The following is a 22411-nucleotide window of genomic DNA, read 5'->3' on the forward strand; positions in this document are numbered from 1 at the left end:
CCTCTTCAGGAAATCTTCTGCTTGGGGGGGCAGTAGGGCAGAGGGGCAAGAGACCTTTCCATGAAAGAGTGAGAAATAAGCTTAGCAGATAAGTCTTTCTCTCTAAACAAAATTGCTGTGTTTATTCTAGCTTCAGTCTTATTTTTTTTTGATGGTCAAATAATCTTTCTGATTTAGCAGACATTCACCAAGAATGTATGTGGGCTTCTGTCTGGAGTTGCTGTCCCAGTAGTGCTGTTTTCCAGTAGAAACCGACAAAAACAGCTAACAGAGAAGAGGAGTGCTTTGGGCTCATACTTCTCTGGGCTATATTTCCCTCTCAGGGGGTGTTTGGCTCAGGTTCAATGTTTGGGAAGGGGTTCTATCAAAAGTGCTGTACAAATGGTCTTTCACTTGCAAGGTATAAATGAGAAAGTGAATGGCAAGAATTTCAGAAGTTATTTATGGAGAGTTTCAAAGGTTATTTATGATCAAGGCTGTGATTCTATACTCTCTATTCTGGCATGTCTCCTGATGGGGGAGCGATGAAGAAAAAAGGCAAGAGGGCTTTGAGGTTGTGGGTGATCATCTCTCAAATGTGTTCTATCCCTGCTGTGTCTTCCTTCCAAATACTGAACTTCAGTGACTTTCAGGCACTTCCATGACAAATATGGATTGGCCCTGGCTATGAAAGGCTCTGGTGTCTCATCAGCAATACCCTAGACTATCATTAAAAATAAGAACAATAGTAGAACTCAACATCTTCAGTTAACAGCTATGCATAAGCAGTATATGTAAATTAGCACCAAATCAAGACGAAACTTTAGTATTTGGGGTTTAATGCTTCACCTGCACTTTAGGTCTGCTTAGATCTAGTCTGAGTATTTGGTTCTATCTTCAAGTATTGAAGAGGACCATTTAAAAAAAAAAAAAATTCAAAGAAACCCCTCTTTGGTATATCTTAGATGGAATATTAAGATGATGCTTTCATTGTATTTTAAATTATGATTTGCAAGTGGATAAGCAAAATAAGAGAGGACCAGAGTCCCCTCTGACATCACCTGGCCTGACAAGGACAGCTTTCAGAAAGAGCAGAGTGAGGGCCTCCAACCTGCTGCGTGTGGATAGTCCCCAGCCTCAGCACAATTTTAATAAGGCCATCAGTAATTTAGGCACACCAACAATTCAGCACCATCAGCCACTGAATGCCCTGGGCTGTAAACTTTGTAGTTCACTGGTGTAACTGTGTCCTCCTGATCAGTGTGAGATGGTCTTTTTTACTTCTGTGATCTAGCAAGCACTTGCAGAACCAAAGAATGTGAAAATTTTGCTCAATATCACCTCTAGTGTGCTTTCTGGTCACTGTTGCTGCAACAGGGTTTACTGGTATTAAATGGTTTATAATCAAGGTCCTGATTCTAACAATTAGTCTGGGTTTATTTGGAGTGACTGCTAGGATCACTGACATAAGTAAGACATGTTCTCAAGGCTTGGCTCAGGTTGGTTAGGTTTGTACTCAGTGACAAGTCTGTCTAAGTAAGCTACTTCTCTCCTTGAGTCTGTTCCCAGAGCATCTTGTCTGTATTCACTGTGAAATTACAGAATCACATAATGGTTAGGGTTGGAATGGACCACTAGCAATCATCTAGTCCAGCATCCCTGATAGAACACTTTCTCTGGAGCAGTTTGTACAGGACCAAGACCAGGCCAGTTCTGAATATCTCCAGAGAAGGTGACTCCATGGCTGCTCTGTGCAGCCTCTTGCAGTACTCAGTCACCTTCACAGTAAGGTATTTTTTCCTCATATTTAAATGGAACTTTATGTGCTTCAGTTTGCACCCTCTGTCCCTTGCCCTGTCACTGGGTAGCACTGAAAAGAGCCTGTGCCCATCCTTTTGAGCCCAGCCCTTACGAAATTTCCATGAATTGGTAAGATCCCCTCTGTGTCTTCTCCAGGCTAAACAGAGAGACTAGCCTTTCCTCATAATAGAGATGCTCCAGTCCTCATGAAACATGGAATCATAGAGTTTCCTGAGTTGGAAGGGAGTTGTTGTCCACCAGGATTCCCAGGTCTCCCTCCTCAGGGTTGCTTTCCATCAAGTCAACCCCTCCTGGTGCACAGGGTTATTCCTTCCTCATTGTATCTCAACTGAGAACACGATAGCTCTTTGTGGACTGAAATCAGCTTTAGTTAACTCAGAGTCTTGTAAATGGCCCTTGTGATCAATGAACTGAACAGAAAAAATCTCTAATCAACAGAGGAGATGTCTCTGAGGCTTGGACTTCTAAAATTAGAGGAGGAATGGAACCTTAGTTATTACACTGTGGATTTTGACATATTCATGGAAATAATTGTGACAGCAGAGATGTAAACCTGGAATTAAAACTAGTGATGTGAAGACTACAGTGTCAGATATGCTAATTTCCAGAAGGGGTCTGAAGGGAGACTTTACTGAACTCTACCTACTGCATTTAATCTGTGTTTCTGCTGAAAAAGAAAAGCAGAAAAGCTTTTCTTCTTTTTTTTTTTTTTTTCTTTCTTTCTCATTGGCTTTCAAGTTAGCTTTCAGACTTCATAACTTATTTGGAGTACAAGAATGTTCCTGAAAAAAAAAAAAAAAAAAAATCTTTGATTCTTAGTGTTGCTTCAGAGACAGAGTAATAATTTGAGAATGAAAGAAATATTTAATCCAACTCACTGACAGGGCCTAGGAGGGTCTTTTTTATACCACATTTCTCTTTCTTCCATGTTGGGTGATACGGATTCTTAGAATAATGCCTTGGGAAGTTCTTAGGCTGAAAAATATCTTCTTGTGGAGATCAGAGTACTATGATTGAAACATTTGCATAAAAATTACTGAGAAATGCAAGTCTGTACTGATACACTTGCTAGACAGGTGTCATTCATCTACTACAAATACTGAAAATATTTGTAGTAGACCTCCATACTTTATTTGTTTAGCTTTTAGGAAGGTTCAGGCTACTGGCACCGTTATTTCCATGTTTTCTTTACCTACATTTGAGGAGAATGAGAGTTATACTTCAGTCTATTATTTCACAGGGGAGTGTACTAAGAAAATATTAATTTTGGTTGATGGTTCTAAGTTTGGTATCTGGTGCTTGTAGTCTTCGTTTGCAGGGCTGGAAGGAGTCAGAGTGCTTCTGCAGCATACAATACTGTAGTGTTCACTGTCTCAAAGTATCATACACACACAGGATGCCTGGTGTAGCAAAGGGGTAGGAGAAATAAGGGCTTGGGACAGTCACCTGCACTTAGGACCATCCCATTTCAACTGGGAATGAGCATTAATAAAGGCAGAATTCCTCAATGAAGTTGACTGGGAGCTGTGCAGGCTGGCAAGATGGTCACTGATGGCTAAAGAGTTAATGTTTTGCTAGTGAAAGGACATATTACTTATATTCATTTGCATGGTTGGGAGCAAGCCTGGACTATTTGTATGAAATTACTCCAGCTTTTGACTTCTTGCTCTTATCTGTTCCACCAGACTTTCTCTCATGACCCCATCTTTTCCTACTCATTTGAATTTCCTGCCAAGAGTGTGCAAGGGAATGCTGTCTGCTGCTGCTTGTGCTCTTCCTCCTTGACTAAATAATGGTTTGCCTTCAGGCTGGAGACTAGCAGTAAACTGACAGAGGAATGGTATCGGGCTTTTTGTTCCTTGTGCTCTCTGTTGTCCATACTCATGATGTCCCATTGATGATAGCAACAGTGGAGACTCTAAAATAGACAAGAATCCTCAAGCTGGGGAGTGTGCTTTGAAGTGGCGGGTGGCTTTGGCTGAATTGTCTGCTGTTAAGCTCCTAATGTTGCCATGGATGCAGCAGTGGGAGCAATATGGGAGGGGGGGAATGGCTCTCTGGTCCAAAGTAGCTTAATACTGTAGGCAAAAGCCAGCAGCAGCAGCAGCAGCAGCAGCAGCAGCAGAGGGAAGTTGATCCAATTTATATGAGCTGGGAAAGGAGCTGCTTAGTTCTGCTGGCTGTCCTTGATAGCTGAGGACAGTTGGTGTACTTGCTAGGTGCATACAGGGTCGTGTCTGCCTCCTCTGCCTAAGGACAGGTGCAGTGGCAATATACTTGACAACTCACAAGGTGTCATATCGTTAGCCTGTAATCTGCAGTGACTTACTGTGTGCCTTCTGTGCTGGGCTCCCTGAGTGGTCTAGGCAAAGTGAGAGCGCTTTCAGGTCACACAGGTCTCTCATCACTGTCTCCTGTTGATCTCAAATCAGCACAAATTTGTAGCATGTTGCAAATAGGGCAAATGTGGCAAGTTGGCCACTGCCTCCCTCTTCATTACCATGAGCAACTCTGTGAGTCACTGTCTTGCACAGCTGTCCCCTCTTGGAGGGTGCACTAGATGCAAGGAGTGCTGGCAGCCTCGTGCCCCATTCACCCTGACCTGCCAGCATGTCCCATGGAGAGACAGGGACTCTGGCCTTCCATGCCACGTCCTTCCTCTCATGTCAGACAAGTTCTGCAGAGCTCAGTGACCCCTCCTCACCTACTGCCAGAGCTTTCTTTGCTCTCCCACCCACAGGTCCCCATGCCGTGGATTAGGAGTTGCAAACACGCAGCAGGTTTCTGCAGCACAGAGTCTGATCCACAAGGAAACTGCAGCTCTTTGATAAGTCCTCCAGAGAGGACTGGTGCCTCTGAGTTCCCACAGCTAAGAGAAGAAATCCATGCTGACACATCCTCAGCTCTTTCCCTTCTCTTTTGCAGTGTAAGAATGTGGGTCTGCCCAGTGATATCCCAGCACAGGCCACCAACAAACACAGCTCCAGCTCCCTGAGAATCAGCCAGTAAGCAGGGCTTTGCTGAAGTCCTCTAAATCTAGTGAGGTGCTCCTCTAGACCCACTGATCCTTCCTCTCTCTGTCAGTGACTATGAGGAGAGAGATTTCATGTCTGACACAGGAAATACTACTATTTCCCAGGGATGTGGTGTGGGGCTATTTACAGGTGTTCTGGACCTTTGCCCTCTGTACTCAGCACACATGTAGGAAAATGGGGATTCCCTGGAGGAATGGGATCTACAGCAAGATGCCAAACTGAGTATTTCCAGCTCTAGCTAGTGCTCATTGCTGTATGGGAAGAGGAGAAAACAGTGGGAGCAAGAATATTGAATTTCCATATGCCTTCATTAAATGAACGGTTTCAGAACAAGTTGTTCCTGAGTTATCACATCAAAGGCTTCAAACTATCTGCAGCACAAACACACCCACTTAAGGCAAATGAGCTTTTTGTTCACTCAAAACTCAGCACTTCATTCAAGTATCAGCTTTTCCACATCCTACTGTCCCTGAAGCTATGGATGTATAGAATAATCCTGCAATGAATGCTGAAAAGCCTTAGTCAGGTGCTGAATTCCTCTCTTGAGCAACATCTGAACAGGGGCAGAATGGCTCAGTTTGTTGCAAACTGAGATGCTCAGATCTGTAATCTGGGCATAGCAGAAGCTGAGGTGCCCAGGCTTATTAGAGTGGGGTCTGGCTCCAAACCTGTTGCATGTGAAGGGAGCAGCTTTCTAGACCTGCTTGTACTAGAGAGGCTTGAACAGTATAACTCTTGACTGCAGCCCAACAGCAGCTCACACAAATCCTGCTATGCTTAAAGGTAAGAGCATAGCTTATGAGGAAAGCCACAGGGCTTGTGATAATCAAGATCCACTAGTCTGGAGAAATGGGATGAAATTTATCTGGGCTTCAAAGATAAGAACTGGATGTTACAGAGAAGGCTTTGTACACAACGCACTGGATGGCTGCAGCCGTCCCTTTGAGATCTCCATGGACTTGAAGTCATTCATAGTGGGACAGTGAGAGGCACGTGCTAATCAGAGACCTGTTCACGCAATCTTGAAGCTGCAGAGAGCTAACTGCTTTGCAGTGCCTTATTTCCATCTCCCTTCCAGCTTAATCTGAAAACACCTCCTCAGATAACCCTCTCTCCCTGCCTGCTCTTGTTTGCTTGATATATGAAGGCTTCAAGCAATTCTTTGTACCAGGTTTTGGCGACACTGTCTTGCTGCATTCTGTCACTTGCTTAGCACTGCTTGTAGTACATCACGAGGCCATCTGCAGGAGACCCACCACTTGGTGTAGTACCAAACTGAACTGTGCTGTTTTGTTTCCATGTGTTGTGAATGAGTGGTGCCAGGGCAGGTACAGAGAGCAGAGCAAGAAAGGAAAACCCTGTTATTGCTCTCTGGGGCAGCTGTGTCCTCTCACACCAAGAGTTTACAGGTGCTCCCCATAGAGAACAAGTCCGATGACAGGCAACTGCCTGTTGGAGTCCCAGACACAGAAAATGTCCCTTTATCTGTGCTGGCAGGCTCAGGGACTCAAGAGCCCACTGGGTTTAACGTCAGACCATGGAGAAGGCTTCTAAAACTGAGTGGAGGAGCTGGGAATGCCAATGTGTGAATTAGATAGAATTATGTTAAGTCACTGGGTGAAAAATACAGAGTTTGAGATATAGTAGTGAATAAGAGACAAGATGGAGGTTCTTGAGTGTTGGTTTGTCTTTGCCTTTCTTCCTTCTTCTTCATGGTTTCGGGTGGTATTGAGTGATTGGACACAAAAGTACACAGTGCAGAACATGGGTGTTTGGTTACTGGGTTAAAAGTAAAAATAAATTAGTTGGCATTCGATAATTGGATGGCTTATGCTTAAAAGGCCTTGTGGACAGACCCCTATGTCACTGTTTGTAGCTTGTTAGGTTAGAAGTAGAAGTAGAAGCACTTGCAGAAGTGCTTACTGTCTGTAAGAATGTAATATAGATAAGGTAAAATAAACATCCTTAGTCTGAACATGAAAACCGTCTCTCTGCTCCTCAATCTCGATCCTGGGGAAAAAAACTGGACACTTTTACATTTAAGTGTCCATGTAAAATGCAAATGTAAATGTAAAACTTCTACATTTGGTGCCCCAGGGACTTTTACAGCTGTCCATGTGGTGGACTTGGACCTTTCGCTGTACACACACCAGGCTTCAAGGCAGGGGAGCAGGTGCCAGTGGGACAAGCACTCCTGCTGAACCACGTCTCCAAAGTCTGCCATCCCCAGGGAACTGCTGGCTTTGGGGGGAGTCAATCCCTCTGTGCACCCATGCAGGCTTGTTTCTGGTGTTCTGTCTTCTTCTTTTTACTGGTACTGAAAACAAAATTCCATCTCCTGACAGCAGGCCAATTCAGCTGCAGATTCCTTTTTTGCCTCTGCCAGCAGTGCACACCAAATGCAGAGCTTGAAAGAGTTGCAGCATCCAAGTCTCTGCTTCTATTTCCTCTGAACTCTCCAAGTGACTCCTCTTTCAGGATGAAATTGCTCACACTTAGTCTAAGCTCAAAGGATTTGTTTAGGACTTGTTAGGAGGTTTTTGACAAAATTGATCTGGCTATTTCTGAGTTATACTGGGGGAGAAATATTTTTTAAAAGGAGGCTGAATATACTGTTAAGAAATATTTAAAGATCATGCTTGTCACAGATTAAAAAAATGGATTTTATTTTCATATATATCTGAATCTATTAGTAGATGTGTTTTCCAGAAGTTAGTGAACTAGTTAAGCTCTTGACTGGTGAACTCAAAATGAACCACAAGCACCAACATGTCAGTAAAACTGATTTTTCCTTCACAAACACCATGGGAGTGAGGAATTGCAAATAAGAATGTAACCATACAGCTGGAAGCTGTGTCTCAGAAGCATTTTCCGCTAGCCTTAATTCCGTCAGCATAATTTTAGCTGCAGTCACCCTGTCCACCAGCCCACTCGTGCGACCTACTCAACCGCGTTTCTTCCCAGAGCACACCTGCTCTGCCCTTTCCTGTCCCCACAGCCCCCCACCAACATTCCCACCAACATTCCCACTGATGGTTCAGCAGCAGAGAAAAGATACAGGGGCACCTTCTTGCCATGTGCAGCCTGGAAAGACACCAGTTCACACTGGGTCTGGATTAACGATTCCTGAAGCAAGTTATTCACTCACAACTTAGCTAAGAGTGTTCAGTCAGGCTAGAAATTTTATTAATGAAAGGTTAGAATAGAAATCTTTTTCCACTGGAAAATATTGACTTGGAAAAAAAAAATTGCCTGGGGGATTCATTTGGTATGTTTAAAAATTTCAAGGAAAAAGCATTTTCAAAAAGTTTTTTAGAAGCATTTCGTCAGAGTGAAAATACACGCCAAGTACAGCAAAGGTCTGGGTTTTTTTTAATACTGGTTTTAAAAGTGATTAAAATAAAATGTGTTCAGTAAAACATATTTTTGATTTTCAAATTCTTCAATTTAATTTGAGAATTAAATTCCTATTCATTTTGGGCTGAGGAAAATAAATATTAATCAGCATGACATTTATCTTGCATGCTTCGGGTGTAAGACAAAAGGAGCAAGCTCTGTCTGCAGAACCTTCTCCTTCCTCTCATTCACTGAGAGCTTTTTGAACTTGTCCAATTTTTTGCAAAGGGGTATGGAGAGAAAAGAAATTTCTACTTTCTTTTGATACAAAGGTTGCAATATGAAGCACCTGTTATTTAAATACAGTGAAGCCTCTCACAGCTGAACATTGCCCAGAGGAAACCAGACTTTGCTAATCATCGTGAAATGTGTGAATGTGATGTTCTGGGGCTGCAATAAAGACTTCATGTCCAGCTCTGATTTGGTTTGTTTGAATTAGGGTGGATTCCAGGAGTTACAGGTAGGGATGACATTGCTGAAGAGATCCACTGGGAGTAATGAACTAATCAGGAAATATGTCTTTGGTTGACAGCAGCAGCAGAAGCAGCATGCCTTTGTCCGAAGGCATGCATTTGTAAAGAAGTTATAATCCCGGTAAATACACAACTTCCACAAAGTAGTATGTGTGACTAAGCAGTCTGTGCTGCTTTCTGTGTCTACTTTGCCTCATGGTGTTGGACAAGCTGTTTCACTTCTTTCCTTTTGGATATCTTTGTTAGGTGGAGTGGACTTCTCGCTTGCATGTTTATTCAGCACCTATCACAGTAGGAGGCCGTGGATGTGACTGTAATACAAACAACACTGACGAATCCACGTTTCCATGGTAGGCTAAAAATCTTTTCCTTCTGCACCAAATAATGGCAAGGGTAAAAAATACTTTACATCCATAGATCAAAAACATTCCTGAGCACTTCCTGTAAAAGCTTTCCTGTAAAGTGGCACTGACTTAAATTGTGCTATGTGAATTGGCAGGCGGTTGTGGTCTGAACTTTTTTCTCCTGGATGCTAATTTTGTGAACACTGTCAGTTTCTGTGGGAAGAATGATGGTAAATCTTCTGTACACTTGCCCAATAAAATAAGGACACATCTGTTGGTTGCTATGTCCAAAGATAAAGAGGGGCAGTGGTTTTTACCCAGTCCGGCTTACTAAAATCCAGTTTCTGCATTCCTAAATTCAGAAGAGCGGTTCCATGGTGGAAGACCAAGCCTTTGTAGTGCATTCATGAGGCACTCTTTGCTAAGAAAGAGAGAGGGTATCCTCCTCCTTAAAATAGAAAATGTTTTTCCCTCCACTGAATTTTAGAAAAGTGCACTTACATACTACATGTCCAAACCTTTTGTGCTCAGCTGGAGAAACACAGATACAGCTCATGCCATGCCTTTAAACCTGGTTCCCTGGTGTTCTCTGAAGAGATTTCATGGTGTGGGTCTGCTTCCACTCACCACGTTGGGATGGCTTCCAGAAGGAGTGCCCCTCAGAGCTGCACTCCACACACATGTGCTGGGCTTCACACAGTACCTGTCCTCCTCTGGATTAAATTGCTCTCCATGAAAAATATTTGGCAGTTTTTTCCTCATCAAAGTCCAGGTCTTTTGATTCCCAAATAGAAAGCAAGAGTTCTCAAGGGAGTCCTTAGGCATGAATACCAGCGTGATAGGTAGAAGAGCTTTGCAAGACAAGTGAAAAAGCTGTTAAGCCTCACCTTTCCTTGGCTTGGTTAAGAGCAATTTATTTCTCTGCTGTGACGCTTGTTTGGGGCACATAGTGCTTTTTAAGCACTGCCATCAAGTTTTTTTAGTTTGAAGCACCTGAGTCTTGAGGGAAACATCCGTCTTCTGGGACTACTACTGTCTCTCTTCCAAACACTGTTCAGAAAATGGATTTTTTTCATGACAATCTTCAGTAGTGTTGGAATGAAAATACTGCAGCATCCTTTAAGCATAAACTTCAGCCTCATCTTCAGCAAATTGAAACTCTCTTCTCATGCACTATAACCTGTATATTACTTCTTGATCTTGATGTTCTTGCCTCAAGGCTGATGTTTTTTTTTAGACACAGCCAAGTGCCCTGGACAACTGTCTTCCTCCTCCCTCAACAGCAGGGCTTTCTTTGTTTCCAAATAAATATTATACAATACTGACTTTTTGCTTTACTTTGGCTTGACTACCACCATTCCACCATCAGAGAGTACAATATTTTTCCAAAGGTATAGTTCTCTCCATTCCTCAATTCCATATTTGAAGACTTCTGACAGGGTTACTCTGTCCCATGTGTTGTCCCAGACCTTCAGATATGAGATAGCAATATTTAAAATATCTGTGCATCTCTAAAAGCAGGGGTGTTCCCTCTGGACTCAGGAAGAACAGTGTCACTCTCCATGCATTCTTTCCTGAAATATCACCACCCAAGCACGTCTCTGATCTTCACAGGGGGCGTGGGATGACCCCTCTTGCAAACTTCACTTTCTGTCTGAGGATGGGATTCTGGCTGTAGATGTCCCAACATCTCCCTGCAATGTTGCTGAGAAAGGAACCCCATGTTATTTTGATGATTAGATTCTAGCTTAGAGTTGCAGGAAAGGGCTGAAAGATCCATCTCCCTCTTGAAGCCGGATGGATGAACTGAAGCAGCAGACAGAGCCTGGAGGGAGAAAAGAAAGAACTGGTATGAATATTAATACATATAAAATATATACTATGTGATGCATCTCTCTTCTCACACATCCAATGATCATCTATCCTCCCTCACTCCCCTCCCCTCTGCTCTGCTTCACTATGTCTATGGAGTAAATGTTGGATTTACATTTTCAGTCTATTTAAATCTCTCATTTTTGCTGCAGTGTAGCAGGGGAAAAGCCTTAACTCTCTGTTTGCTGTGCTGTATCTGTCTAAAAGTGGAAGAAAGAAAAGCTTTTCTCCAAGGTCTTCAAATGTTTCTGCAAACTTTTGGTCTTTATTCCCTATAGTCCCAACTGGGCAGAGGCCACTGAATCTAGCTGCACATATACTGCAATTTCATTAATTCAGTACCTATGAATTTTTTCCACCTTTGCATGTCTTTAAAATCAAATGTTTACAATACTGCATGATTAGCAGTCAGGAGGTCTTGGAATCTTTGCAACAAAAGTCCTTCTGTGTCTCTTGGCCTTCTGCAATGCTGAGGAGAGTTAATACACTCAAGCACACATTTAAAGGAAAGAGGTTCAATGGTGTAGCTGAATTTGCCACCTACCTGTCTGGGAGATCCCAAGTGCAAACAATGTGAATTTATTTCACGTTGAGCCTCCTTCCATGGGCTCTCAGGGCATGAACTGTAGACCTGACTCTGCTCTATAGCTGTCCCTGCGCTTGTAAATTCTGGGATAAATGCAAAAGCCTTCACCATTCTGCCTGAATTGAAATTTTTGGGCAAAAGTGCTTCTATGTCTGAATAGAGTGATGCATCATAAACCTGACAGTTGTTTTGTTCTGTGTTTCTATTCAGGACACCTCATCTTTGTCATGCAATAGATATTTGTAAGTTTTCAGAAGTGGCTAAAGGAACGAGGAACAAAAAAATAAGACTGGGGTTAAAATAATTCATAGTATTCAGGTTATCCTGGATTCAGGTTCCCTTTCAGACTTAGCAAAAGATGAATCTATTGAAAAATTCAGCATTGGCTTCCATCCTTTCTCTTTCTTTTACAACTTTCCTTAGAAGGAATTACATGCAAGAGGGGAGAGGACATGGATGGTTTTGGGCAGATGTGTCTCTGAGGCCACTCTGTAAGCTTTTACTGGGATAAGGGGAACATTCTATCAAGAAATCAATAAGAGATGTTACACCCTAAATTATCAAGAGTGCAATAGGAAGTGTTGAATAGAGGACAGGTTTGGCAAGACTGGAAAGCATCTCACAGGCTGAAGGATGCGGTCAGGCACTGACATCGGCCATCATCCCCACAGCTAGCAGGGTGCTTCAGACACAGGCAATCAGCCATTTGTCTCTTTCCCACTTGGCATGGAAATGGGGACAACTGAAAAAAGCCCTGTTCCCAATCTGATGGACCGGGTGCTGCCAAGGAAAGGCTGATGAGTGACTAATACTCTGACAGCTACACCCTAGTACTGTGTGGCATGGTCACAGCTGCACGGCTCAGTGGCAGTGGGTGGCAGGGGCAGGAGAGGAAAACAAGGACCTTGTGTGGTGACTGAGGAATTCCTGCAGACCTCCTAATTTCCACTGTTGCATTTCCCCACATATAGAGACAAAAGCAAGCCAACTGCCTTGTCTCTCACCTCAGAGGCGCTTGGGCTCTGAAAGGCTGTGTTTTTCTCCATGGCACAGGGTCAGAGGAGGATCAAGGCACTGCTGCCTCCCCTGCCAGCCAGAGTGCAGACAAAGCAGCCCTACCTGAACAACTGCCTCAGAAATCTACTTTCCATACTAGCTTGAAGGTAGAAGAAGATGGATTCCAAATATAAGGGCTGCTGTATGATCACCTGGCAGGTAGGATCTTTGGCCTGTAGGGAAATGGGAGAAGGTCCTAAATTTTTTGCTTGATCTCCATCTTCCCCTTCTGCCAGAGTTTGCAGTGAACACTTCCAGAAAGGTGCTAAAGTGCTGTTTTTTTTAAGATGTAGGTTTAGCATGCTGGATTTCATTTCATAGTGATTCTTTTATTGTGAATGCAGTGTTTGCATGCACATTGCAATAATCTTCTTTGCAGACATGCAAGAGCAGGTGGGTGGCAAGTCAAGTTTTGAGGCAGCCACTCACAACTAAAATATCTCACAAATAAAATATCCCTTAGATCGTCACTCCTCATAGATCACTGCCCAGTATGTGTGCTGAGTGTGGAATGGGCTTTCTGTGCACCACTGTAGGATGGGGTTATTAAAGTCCTTGGTAAAATACACATGCAAGGTGAATTGTGGAGTGGGAGCAGGAAGAGGGTGAATTAAGGTTCCCCAAATAGGCTTAGGCCTAAGTGTTTGCTAACAAGTGAGTGCTTAACTTGGCAACACTAATAACACTCTTTTATGGTAGGTTTATATATGAGCAAGAGGGAAGATGAATCACATTGCAGAAATAAAGTCAAGCACTCAGCGATGTTGAGAATTGGCTTGGCTGGTTAACGAAATAAAGGGCCCTTCAATCAGGGAGCAGAGAGCTAATTGTCTCATTAGCTTATCTGCCTGCATTGTATTCCCCTGAGAACAGGGTGGGAGATGGAAAGGAGACAAATGAAATAAATGAAGCAGTCTTTTGGGAGGAGGATTTTCCTGGGAACAAGGGCCAGTGGCTGTACTGAGGCATGCCTGGCTGCGTTAAAAGGTGAACCTTGGAGGGTGGTGGGAGATACCCTGGGACAAAACTGCTGGGGAGGGGTGAAGGAACATGACTGGGGAGGACTCTTCTGTCTCTGCTTCCAGCTTCCCTGCCTCACTCTTTCCTCATGTGGTTTTAGCGCCTTAACATCATGGTTCTCTGGTTTTCATATTGAGAAGTATTTAGCAGACTTGAGAGACCAAGCTAAAAGCAATACCTCTGGAATAATCCCAGAACCTCTTGGCAAAGCCACTGGGGATCAACTTGCACTGCCATATAGCATCCTGGGAGCAATAGTACCCACGAGATATTCTATAATTCAATATATAGCTTTAGGAGTTGCCATTCATATTGTGCTCGATCCTGCAAGGTGTTCTAACACTACTTTAATACCAGGGAGCAATGTAACACAAGGGGCCTTTCCATCAATTTTAAAGTAAGATCTTTGCACCAGCAAAGACATATCTTCCGGGTTTTGGTTTTTTTTCATGCTCCAAATGACTTCTTGGGTTTTTTTTTTTTCCTTTTCCTTTTTTTCCTCTTGGAAAGGGACTATTTCTAGGGTTGCTTCAGAGCTTCCAGAGAAGGTGTTGGATGCTGAATCACAAGATTTATTCTGCCACTAGAACTAGCAGCAGTGTCTTTTGGAATAGCTGCTCTTGTGAAACCTCCTTGCAAATGCTCTCTTAAAACTGGAAGGAAGTGAATTTCAAGGGCTGTGCTGTTCTGCCTACAAGCCCTGGGGCTTTGGGAAGAGGAGTTATCAGGAGATGCATTCTAATACAGACCTTCACCCAGCTTGGGAGGTTTGCTGAATACCAGCCTGCTGAATTTAAGCTTGCTCCTGAGATAATGTGGCATTAATCCCGGTAGGTATAATCTTATAAACTTATAGGGAAATACAGAAATAAAAGGAACTCTTGTAGATACCAATAGCTGTGAGTCAGGTTTTCTATGAGTCAATGGATGCTGACTGCTGAGATAATTCTCTGACCTACATGTTGCTGTGGAACCTGGAACTGCATCCAAGCTTCCTAGTATTATCCACCACAACCATTAAACAGCCCAAGATCATCCTGAAGTGAATGAAGTTGTGACTTCCTAAACCCTGGATTTAACAATGTTTTTTAGTGTTGCATTGCTGAAATATCACCGGGAGGAGGATTGTCCTCAAAACATGACTTGATTACAGAAAGAAAAACTCCTCTGAAAGAATTTATACTATTTCTGGTTTGAAATAATTTCCTGGTTTTGCTTTTAAATAGATGAGAAACCAAACTATTTCCCTTGATAAAACCTGATAAACTGCTTATTTGATGTGAAATTTAGTGTTCTGTTATGGGCTGCGAGGCATAAGGTAGGGATCCGTTCAAATCTGAGGCTGCTCACAGCAGGAGCCCATTTGCTGTCTAATTCCCTGATTTCATCAAGTCTGTTAAAGGCTTCCAGACTTTTAAGAGCTGGTTGCAAAAAATCCATCCAGAGTTGGGACGGTGCTTAAAATTGTGACCATGATCTCAAAGGAAAAATCCTTTGGGACAAGGGTTTTGTGTTTTTTTTTTTCTCAGAGATGTCATCCTCAGTCATTTTGCTTCTTGTTTATGAATGTTATGCTTTGAAAACTGGGGTGCCCATCCTGTGAATGTCCCTGGAATGGAAGAAATGTCCACAAGGGAAGCTAGTGAGCAATAGCTGCCTTGCCCTCTCTTCCCATGCTGACAGCCTCTCAGAGGGATACATACCTGTTTCTATGCCATCTGCCATTTTCACTGTTTTCTCCCTACTCATGTAGGTGTCTGTTTCCATCTCTCTAAATCCCTTTGCCTTTTCCAAAGAGGAAAATGTCATGATAACAGGGTGTGTGGGGGTAATGCAGGCTTTTGGAGTCTGCAACCATATTGGGCTGTCATCCAGCCCACCACTGATCTCAGAGGGAATGAATTCACCATCTGCAGAGAGTCCGTGTCTCACTGAAGCCATCTGTTAAGCTCCTCAGCCCACTTGCACTCTGAACAATGGCAGTGCATTTCAGAAAACCTGTAGGAGATCATCTCTCCTTCCTCTGGGTGACAGTGCACTCCTCTGAAGATGAGTATCTGTGGTTCTGCCAGAGACACAGCTTTTAGTGGCAGAGGAAGTATTTGTGCTCCCAATCTGAGCATCATAAAGCTCATGAAGAGCTGAGTGTGGATACCTTGAGGTTACTGAGTCTCTGGGACTGCTAACTTTCTCATCATCTTTGCAATGAGGAAGATCTTGGAACCTGCTCAACTTACCGTGAGAGATGGCTCTTCTCAACCTTCTTTTTCAGCAGGACAAAACAACAGGGATACCACCAGCATCAGCAAAGATCCTGTTCTCCTTCATTTAGAGAAAACACCACAGACGAAATCTTGGCATCACCATGCTGTTGACTTCAAAGTGAAACTGATGCACAGGCCCTGTCTACTCTGTTATTCTGGTCCATGCTTCAATGGGGATCATTTCTCAATCAATTTCTTCATTCCTGTAAGCACTCCTATTTACCTCTCATGTTGTAAACTGCCAGGCAGCAGGGTGTAAGTACTCAGTGATCTCCAACATCACAGAGGCAATCTAGATATTGCCATTATTAAAAGGCTTAGTCTGCCACAAGCTTATGAAACCAGGCTGTTTTTTCAGAGGCTCTTCATTAAGGGATGACTTAATTCAGCCATGTCTTTTCAAATTCATTACTGCACTGACCAGTCATCTGCTTCACCTTCGTGGAGCTTATTCAGAAAGCTGCTCTGTCTGGTAGTGGCTTCTTTCCAAAGGCAAGGACTTAATCTGGACACAACATCAGAAAACTGAAGCAGCTTCAGAGACAGGGCTGCCTATTTCCCCTGCTCCCACGTGTCTTCTTGGCTTACCTCAGTTGCCTCCTAAGAGCTGCTGATGCTTCTAAAACCACGAGATCCCTGGGTTTGCAGGGTGTTCCCAGATTTGCTAGGTAATTCCTGTCTTCCTCCGCCCACACGCACATTACTTGCCAGACTCTGAAGGAAAGAAGGAAAACTTCTCAATTAACATTTAAGAGAGAAACTTGCCTTATTTCACTAGAACAGGGATTTGCTCTTTTTGCCATTGTTCTACCACCTCTGTCCTTTGGTGGAGTCCATGTGGGAAGAGCCTCTCTTTTTTATTGTCTCACCTGCTGCTACCTAACCTTTGCAATCTTCATACCAGCCCCAGGGCAGCTGTCTTCCCAAATTCTGTTTTGGGAAATGAAGTCCTCACAGAAGATAACAGAGGGGAAAAGTCTCAGATATGAACTGAAACAGGGGAGGAAAATCTGTTGCCAGCCAGGAATAGGGCTTTGCTTGCAAAGGGGAGGGTGCCCTGATAGAGACGTCTTCTGCCACTGAATGCTACTGTAAACAGGGAAGTTTACAGTCAAAATGTTCTGTCAAAGAGCTGTCAGGGAGTCAGACAAATATTTAAAGAAGCAGATTTCTTCCTGAGGGTGAAGAAACACTGCTCAGCACTTGACAGTACAGCTTGGTAGCTCCCAGCCCTGGGGACAAATATGCTTGTCGACCCTGTATCCAAAGGTCAGTGATAGAGGAAAGGAGGTGAAAGAAAGGAAAACAGCCAAATAATTCCTGCATCCATGCAATCATGCATGGACAAGAGTCCTATAGCTATGGTGGGTCATGGTAGAAATAGGTCCTTGTCTCTACAGTCTTGCTGGGGAGGTGTGGGTGTGTATGTAGATCAGTCTCTCTGCCAGCCACCCTCTGCAAGGAGGCAAAGCTACATGCAGAGCTGAACCCAGAGGGCTGTAGCACATGCACCATTACCTTGGGAAGTACTCAAAGATGTTCCCATCAATTTACATGCAGATTTTTCCCAAGCCAGACACTGAAACTAGTTTTTGCACATGAACATGCACTCTGCAGGGGTCTCCTGCTGTAGAGGAAGGAACTTTGTGTAAACAAACGGGCAACATCTAATATCCCCAAATGAAATTAATTTCTAAACTTATCTGAGCAAGTAGGATGAAACCCTTGGTCTCAACAGACCTGCCAGGGTAAGTAAATTTCCCTGTATTTGAGAATAAGCTCATGCACCCTAAGGAGCTGAAATCCAGATCAATGCTACACCTATGCCCCTGGCCCAGAGATGCTGGTCTAACTCTTGTCCACTTTCAGTACTGGGGTGTGACCCAACCAACCAGCTAGCCAGGGAAGTAAAGGAAAGATGCTTACATGCTCTGAAAATACCTTTCTGCATGAAATTTCCCTTTCCCCAGACATTTACTTGAACTTTGTGCTTTCCCCAACCCTTGCAAGAGACAGTTGTGAGTCCGGGCTCTCTCCTCTGTAAGCATCACGGGAAATTTAAATATTGTCCCCTTTGGCTATGCTGTCTGTGGAGATTAGAAATCTTCTCCCTTCCCTGCCTCCCCCCAAGTGAGAGCCCAGTGCTCCAGCCCCTTCCAAGCCACTGACCTAGCTCTCCCTGTCCCCAGGGATGGGCTGTGCATCCAGGTCCATCCCATGCCAAAGGCTGTGCCAGCACAGGGGCAGGACGGATGCAGCCTGTGGATTGGTAATGCAGGCAGCAGCAGCAGCACCAGCAGCAGCACAGTGCACACAGATTGAAAGTGGATTTGAATATGGGCTCTTGAAAAATATGAGATAGCGCACAATATGTTTTCCTCGGTGCTGTAATGTATTTCAAACAGCTCACTTCCATCTCCTGCACTTTAATTAGCATGAAAATTGGCCAGTTCCACAATCCCTTTAAATACGTTCGGTGTGTTACCAAATATATTTCAAAAGCAGTTACATACAAGGAGGCCAGGGCCTGGGGTGGGATACAAAACACTCCCCATTTTGATCTAACTCATTACTAACCTGCTTTGTGGCCTCTGAGAAAGCAGGCTAGTGGATTCACTTCAGTTTTTGGTGGGGAAAATGTCACCAGAGAAAACCTAAGTACATCAAACTGTACCTCTGGCTGCTGGGCCGAAGGGCTGCAAGTAAGAAGGCAGGCAAAAATTGACACTGTTCACATCCTGCTCTCTCCCTGACCTGAGGGAAAGCCATGGAAAAAGCTGTCAGGGATGCTTTCTAGTCTGGGGACAGGTTCCTCTGTGGTGCCCCAGCTATCACTCCAGCCAGCAGGACTATCTCTAGGATATGTCTATCTGCTGGAATCACAGCAAGAGACTGCTGCAGGAAGGAATTGCTCATCAAATGTATTCTTGTATTTTGGGAGTGAAGAACAGCGTACTTGTCTAACCCCAGACTCAGACTGTCTCCAGGATAACCATTTCCAGTGTATCTGAAATGGCTGGTGGGTGGCTCACACACATTTTCCCCCCATATATTGTGCCCCTAATATTGCTGGCTTCCCCAGTGTGGGGGCTACAACATGAACTGGGGTTCCTGGGTTTGCCCCATAAGTGTAGCTGTGCTGACACAACTGAGAGGAGCAGCACAGGGCCGGGAGGGCGGGAAGCTATGGCAGCCATCACAGCAGCTGGGAGATGCTGTGCCTAAATATCTCCTGATGGCAGCCATTCAATCAGATGATTTGTAGTGGAGTTTCCCTTTCTTTGTGCTGCTCTAGAGACACCACTTCTGCCTGTGGATAAAAGCCAGTATTGCCCATGACTCTTCAAATGTGCTCTTGGCTCCAGTTTGCAGTCACTCTCCATCTCTGGGCCAGCCTTTTTCCCTTCCATGCACTCCAGAAACCCCTAGGCTAGTAATTTTTGCCACCAGACCCTGTTTTCCCACCTCCCCCAACCCATGTCGTTGCACAGGATGCCAGGGTTGCCTTGCCCCAGCTCATGAGAGGCTGAGAGGGATCCCCAAACCTCACCAGGACTGGAGAGAACACCTGGCTGGGCACTGTCCCCTCAATTGCATGTGGTGAGGAACACAGACAGTAAAGAAGGAGGAAAAACTTTATTCTACCTGCTAGAAATTGTTCTCCCCAGTCTTCTCCTGGCACTGCCAAGGAGGAGAGAAAGAGATGGAGAAGGGAAAAGGAAGAGAGGTCTCAGGAGACTTCCTGAAGCTTCTGGCCCATATCCCTGGTCAGACACGAATTTCCAGTGGGCTATGGAGATGTGCCAGCTATTTCCTCCTGTATTTTCCCAGTGCTTTCAGAGGTCAAGGATGACAGAATTTATGTTTTGTTGGGATGGTGGGAGAAGACAGAATTTTGGGAGTCTTGAGGAGGAGCTGCAACTCCCTTGTAGCATGACTATATGCAAATGCAGGTAATTTCATGGAAATGTATGTAATTTTATGCAGATTTAAAAGCTATTGACTTTCTGTCACAAGATGTTGGCAGCTATGGTATTTGTTTGAGTCTTTTTCTTTCCCTTTTGAGCCTTTTTTTTCCTTCTGGAACTTAAAAGAATTAAATATTCATAGAAACATTTCTATGAGTCACAGGGAGATAGTACATCAAGCTGAAAAGTTCAGATGTGTATCCAAACTTTCTCAAAGTGCTTTGGGATAGGAAGTGGGATCTGAGAGCAGACAGTTTTCAGATGCAGTCTGCAGGAAAGCCTTTTCCATCAGAACTTAAACTTTGGCTAATGGTGACCCAGCAACTTTTCTAAGAATAAATATGGCTTGTTCTTGTTTAGTCAGGAAGAATCAGAGAAAATGTAAGTGGAAGAGCAAAGGAGAGGTTGCTCCAGCTTTTAGCACAGAAGCAAGTCACAGGCAGTGAGTGTTTTGCTGTTGCATTCTGCAGCTTTCTTTGTATTGCCTGGAGCTGGAGGTGCTTGCTTTCAAGACTCGGGACAGTGGATAAAAGATCAGAAAGGATTTGATCACCGATGAACAAAACAGGTGTCAAAGCAGAGACTGCATTCTTTTTTATTTTATTTTATCCCTCAGGTATTTGCAGGGGTATGTTCCCTTCTCTGGAACCTGTTGGATAAAGACCTGAACTTCTAAATAAGTATTTTTGGATAGGTGGTTTTGTGCAGTTTTAGATGACTTATAAAGCTGTGTCAGTTGCTTGTTGGACCACTGCTCACCCTGTGGCAGAGAGCTGGCCTAGATAGCTCCCCACTTGCAGGGCATTCTCCAAGAAATCACAGGGATCTCAGTAAGTCACTCTTGCTTGGGAGGAAAGGCCTGAATTTTATGGTCTTACAGGCTTGATGCAAAAGTCATGTATTTTTAAGAGGTGGTTTGAGAATGGCTAACATAAATTTTCTGAAATAGCAGTAATAGAAAGGAGGTCTTTGCAGCTGGCTGAATTGATATGAGTTAATTTCTTCCCATCTGAATGTTTGTTTTTAATGATGCTGGAGATATTATTCTGTTTTAAGACTAAAGTATTAAGCACGGTTAGAACTCTTGCCTGAATTAGTGTTTATCTGCTAACTAAACCTAATGAAAAATAAATCATGTACAGCCATACTTTAATAAAGCCTGGGCTCACTATATCTTTCTCTCCTTGGTTCGAGCATCGTGTATTGTCTGGCATAAACCTTGAGCTTAAATAACAGGAAAGATTTTGTTTCTTTTTTTAACATCTTGATTCAAGATGTGTCTAACCACACACTCTGTAACATTTGTCCTCCTTTGACTTCCTAGCTGGTGAGACTTTTTAACAAGTTAAGGAATTTGCATTTTGTAGTGGATTGACCCTGGCTGAATGCCAGGAACCCACCAAAGTTACTCAATTACTTTCCTGCACAACTGGAAAGAACAGGGGAAAGAAAACACAGCAAAAGGTCCGTGAATTGAGATAAGGACCAGGAGAAATCACTCACCAACTACCATCATGGGCAAAACAGACCGAGGTTGAGGTTACTAACTGAATTTACTGATAGCAAAATCAGAGCAGCATAATGAGAAGTAAAACACACTGTTAAAAACACCTTCCCCTCCATCCCTCCATCCTTCCCAGGCTCCATCTCCTCCCCCTCAGAGGCACAGGAACACAGGGAATGGGGGTTATGGACAGTTCACCATATGCTCAGGGAGAAGGGTTCTTGCCCTGCTCCAGCGTGGGGTCCCACAGGAGACACCTCCATGACCTTCTTGAACGTGAGTTCCTCCCACAGGCAACAGTTCTTTGTGAGCTGCTCCAACCTGAGCCACTTTTCCACAGGATGAGCCCAAGAAACAGGCTGTTCCAGTGTGGGTCACGAGTCCTGCCAGCAAACCTGCTCCAGCATGGGCTCCTCTCTCCATGGGGCCTGCTCCAGCACGGGCATCCCACAGGCACACAGCCCTGTTTCAGGTATCCACGTGCTCCAGCATCCACAGGCTGCAGGTGGATCTTTGAACTTCCTCTGACCTCCAAGGGCTGCAGGGGCACAGCTGCTTCACCATGGTCTGCACCACAGGATGCTGGGGAATCTCAGCTCCAGCACTTGGAACACCTCCTCCCCTCCTTCCACACTGACCTTAGTGTCTGCAGGGCTGGTTTCTCCCATATCCTCACTCTGCTCCGCTCTCCTCTGAGTGCAATTACAGCTGCACAAAACCTTTGTTTTCCTTCTTAAATATGTTATCCCAGAGGCATTGCCAGCATCTCTGATGGGCTCAGTGATGGGTCCATACTGGAGCCACTGGCAGTGGCTGTGCTGGACATGAGGGAAGCTTTTGGCAGCTTCTCACAGAAACCACCCCTGTAGCCACCCCTGCTACCAAAACCTGGCCACACAAACCCAATACACACTTGGATCTGAGCTTGAGACCCTCTGATGCTTGAGGTAGAGAGGTCTGTGGTGAATGGTGTCCTGGATGGTGTAAACTACTAAGTTTCGACTGAGGGTTTCGCCTTATATTTCAAATATCCCAAGCCTTAAGTGGCTCAGCCTCTGCTTTAGGATCAAGGAAATTCCTTATTGTTTAACTT

General features: G+C 44.1%; 1 long non-coding RNA gene across 1 annotated transcript; it reads left to right on the forward strand.

Moving 5' to 3' along the window:
* The first annotated feature begins 13382 nt into the window (after positions 1 to 13382).
* On the forward strand, positions 13383 to 20084 carry LOC147654338 (uncharacterized). Its single transcript, XR_015284975.1, has 2 exons — positions 13383 to 13549; positions 14093 to 20084. It is a non-coding gene; the product is annotated as an uncharacterized LOC147654338 (long non-coding RNA).
* The last annotated feature ends 2327 nt before the right edge of the window (positions 20085 to 22411 follow it).

This window comes from Cyanistes caeruleus, chromosome 3 (genome assembly GCF_971803275.1).
Source record: "Cyanistes caeruleus chromosome 3, bCyaCae1.hap1.1, whole genome shotgun sequence".
NCBI lineage: Eukaryota > Metazoa > Chordata > Aves > Passeriformes > Paridae > Cyanistes > Cyanistes caeruleus.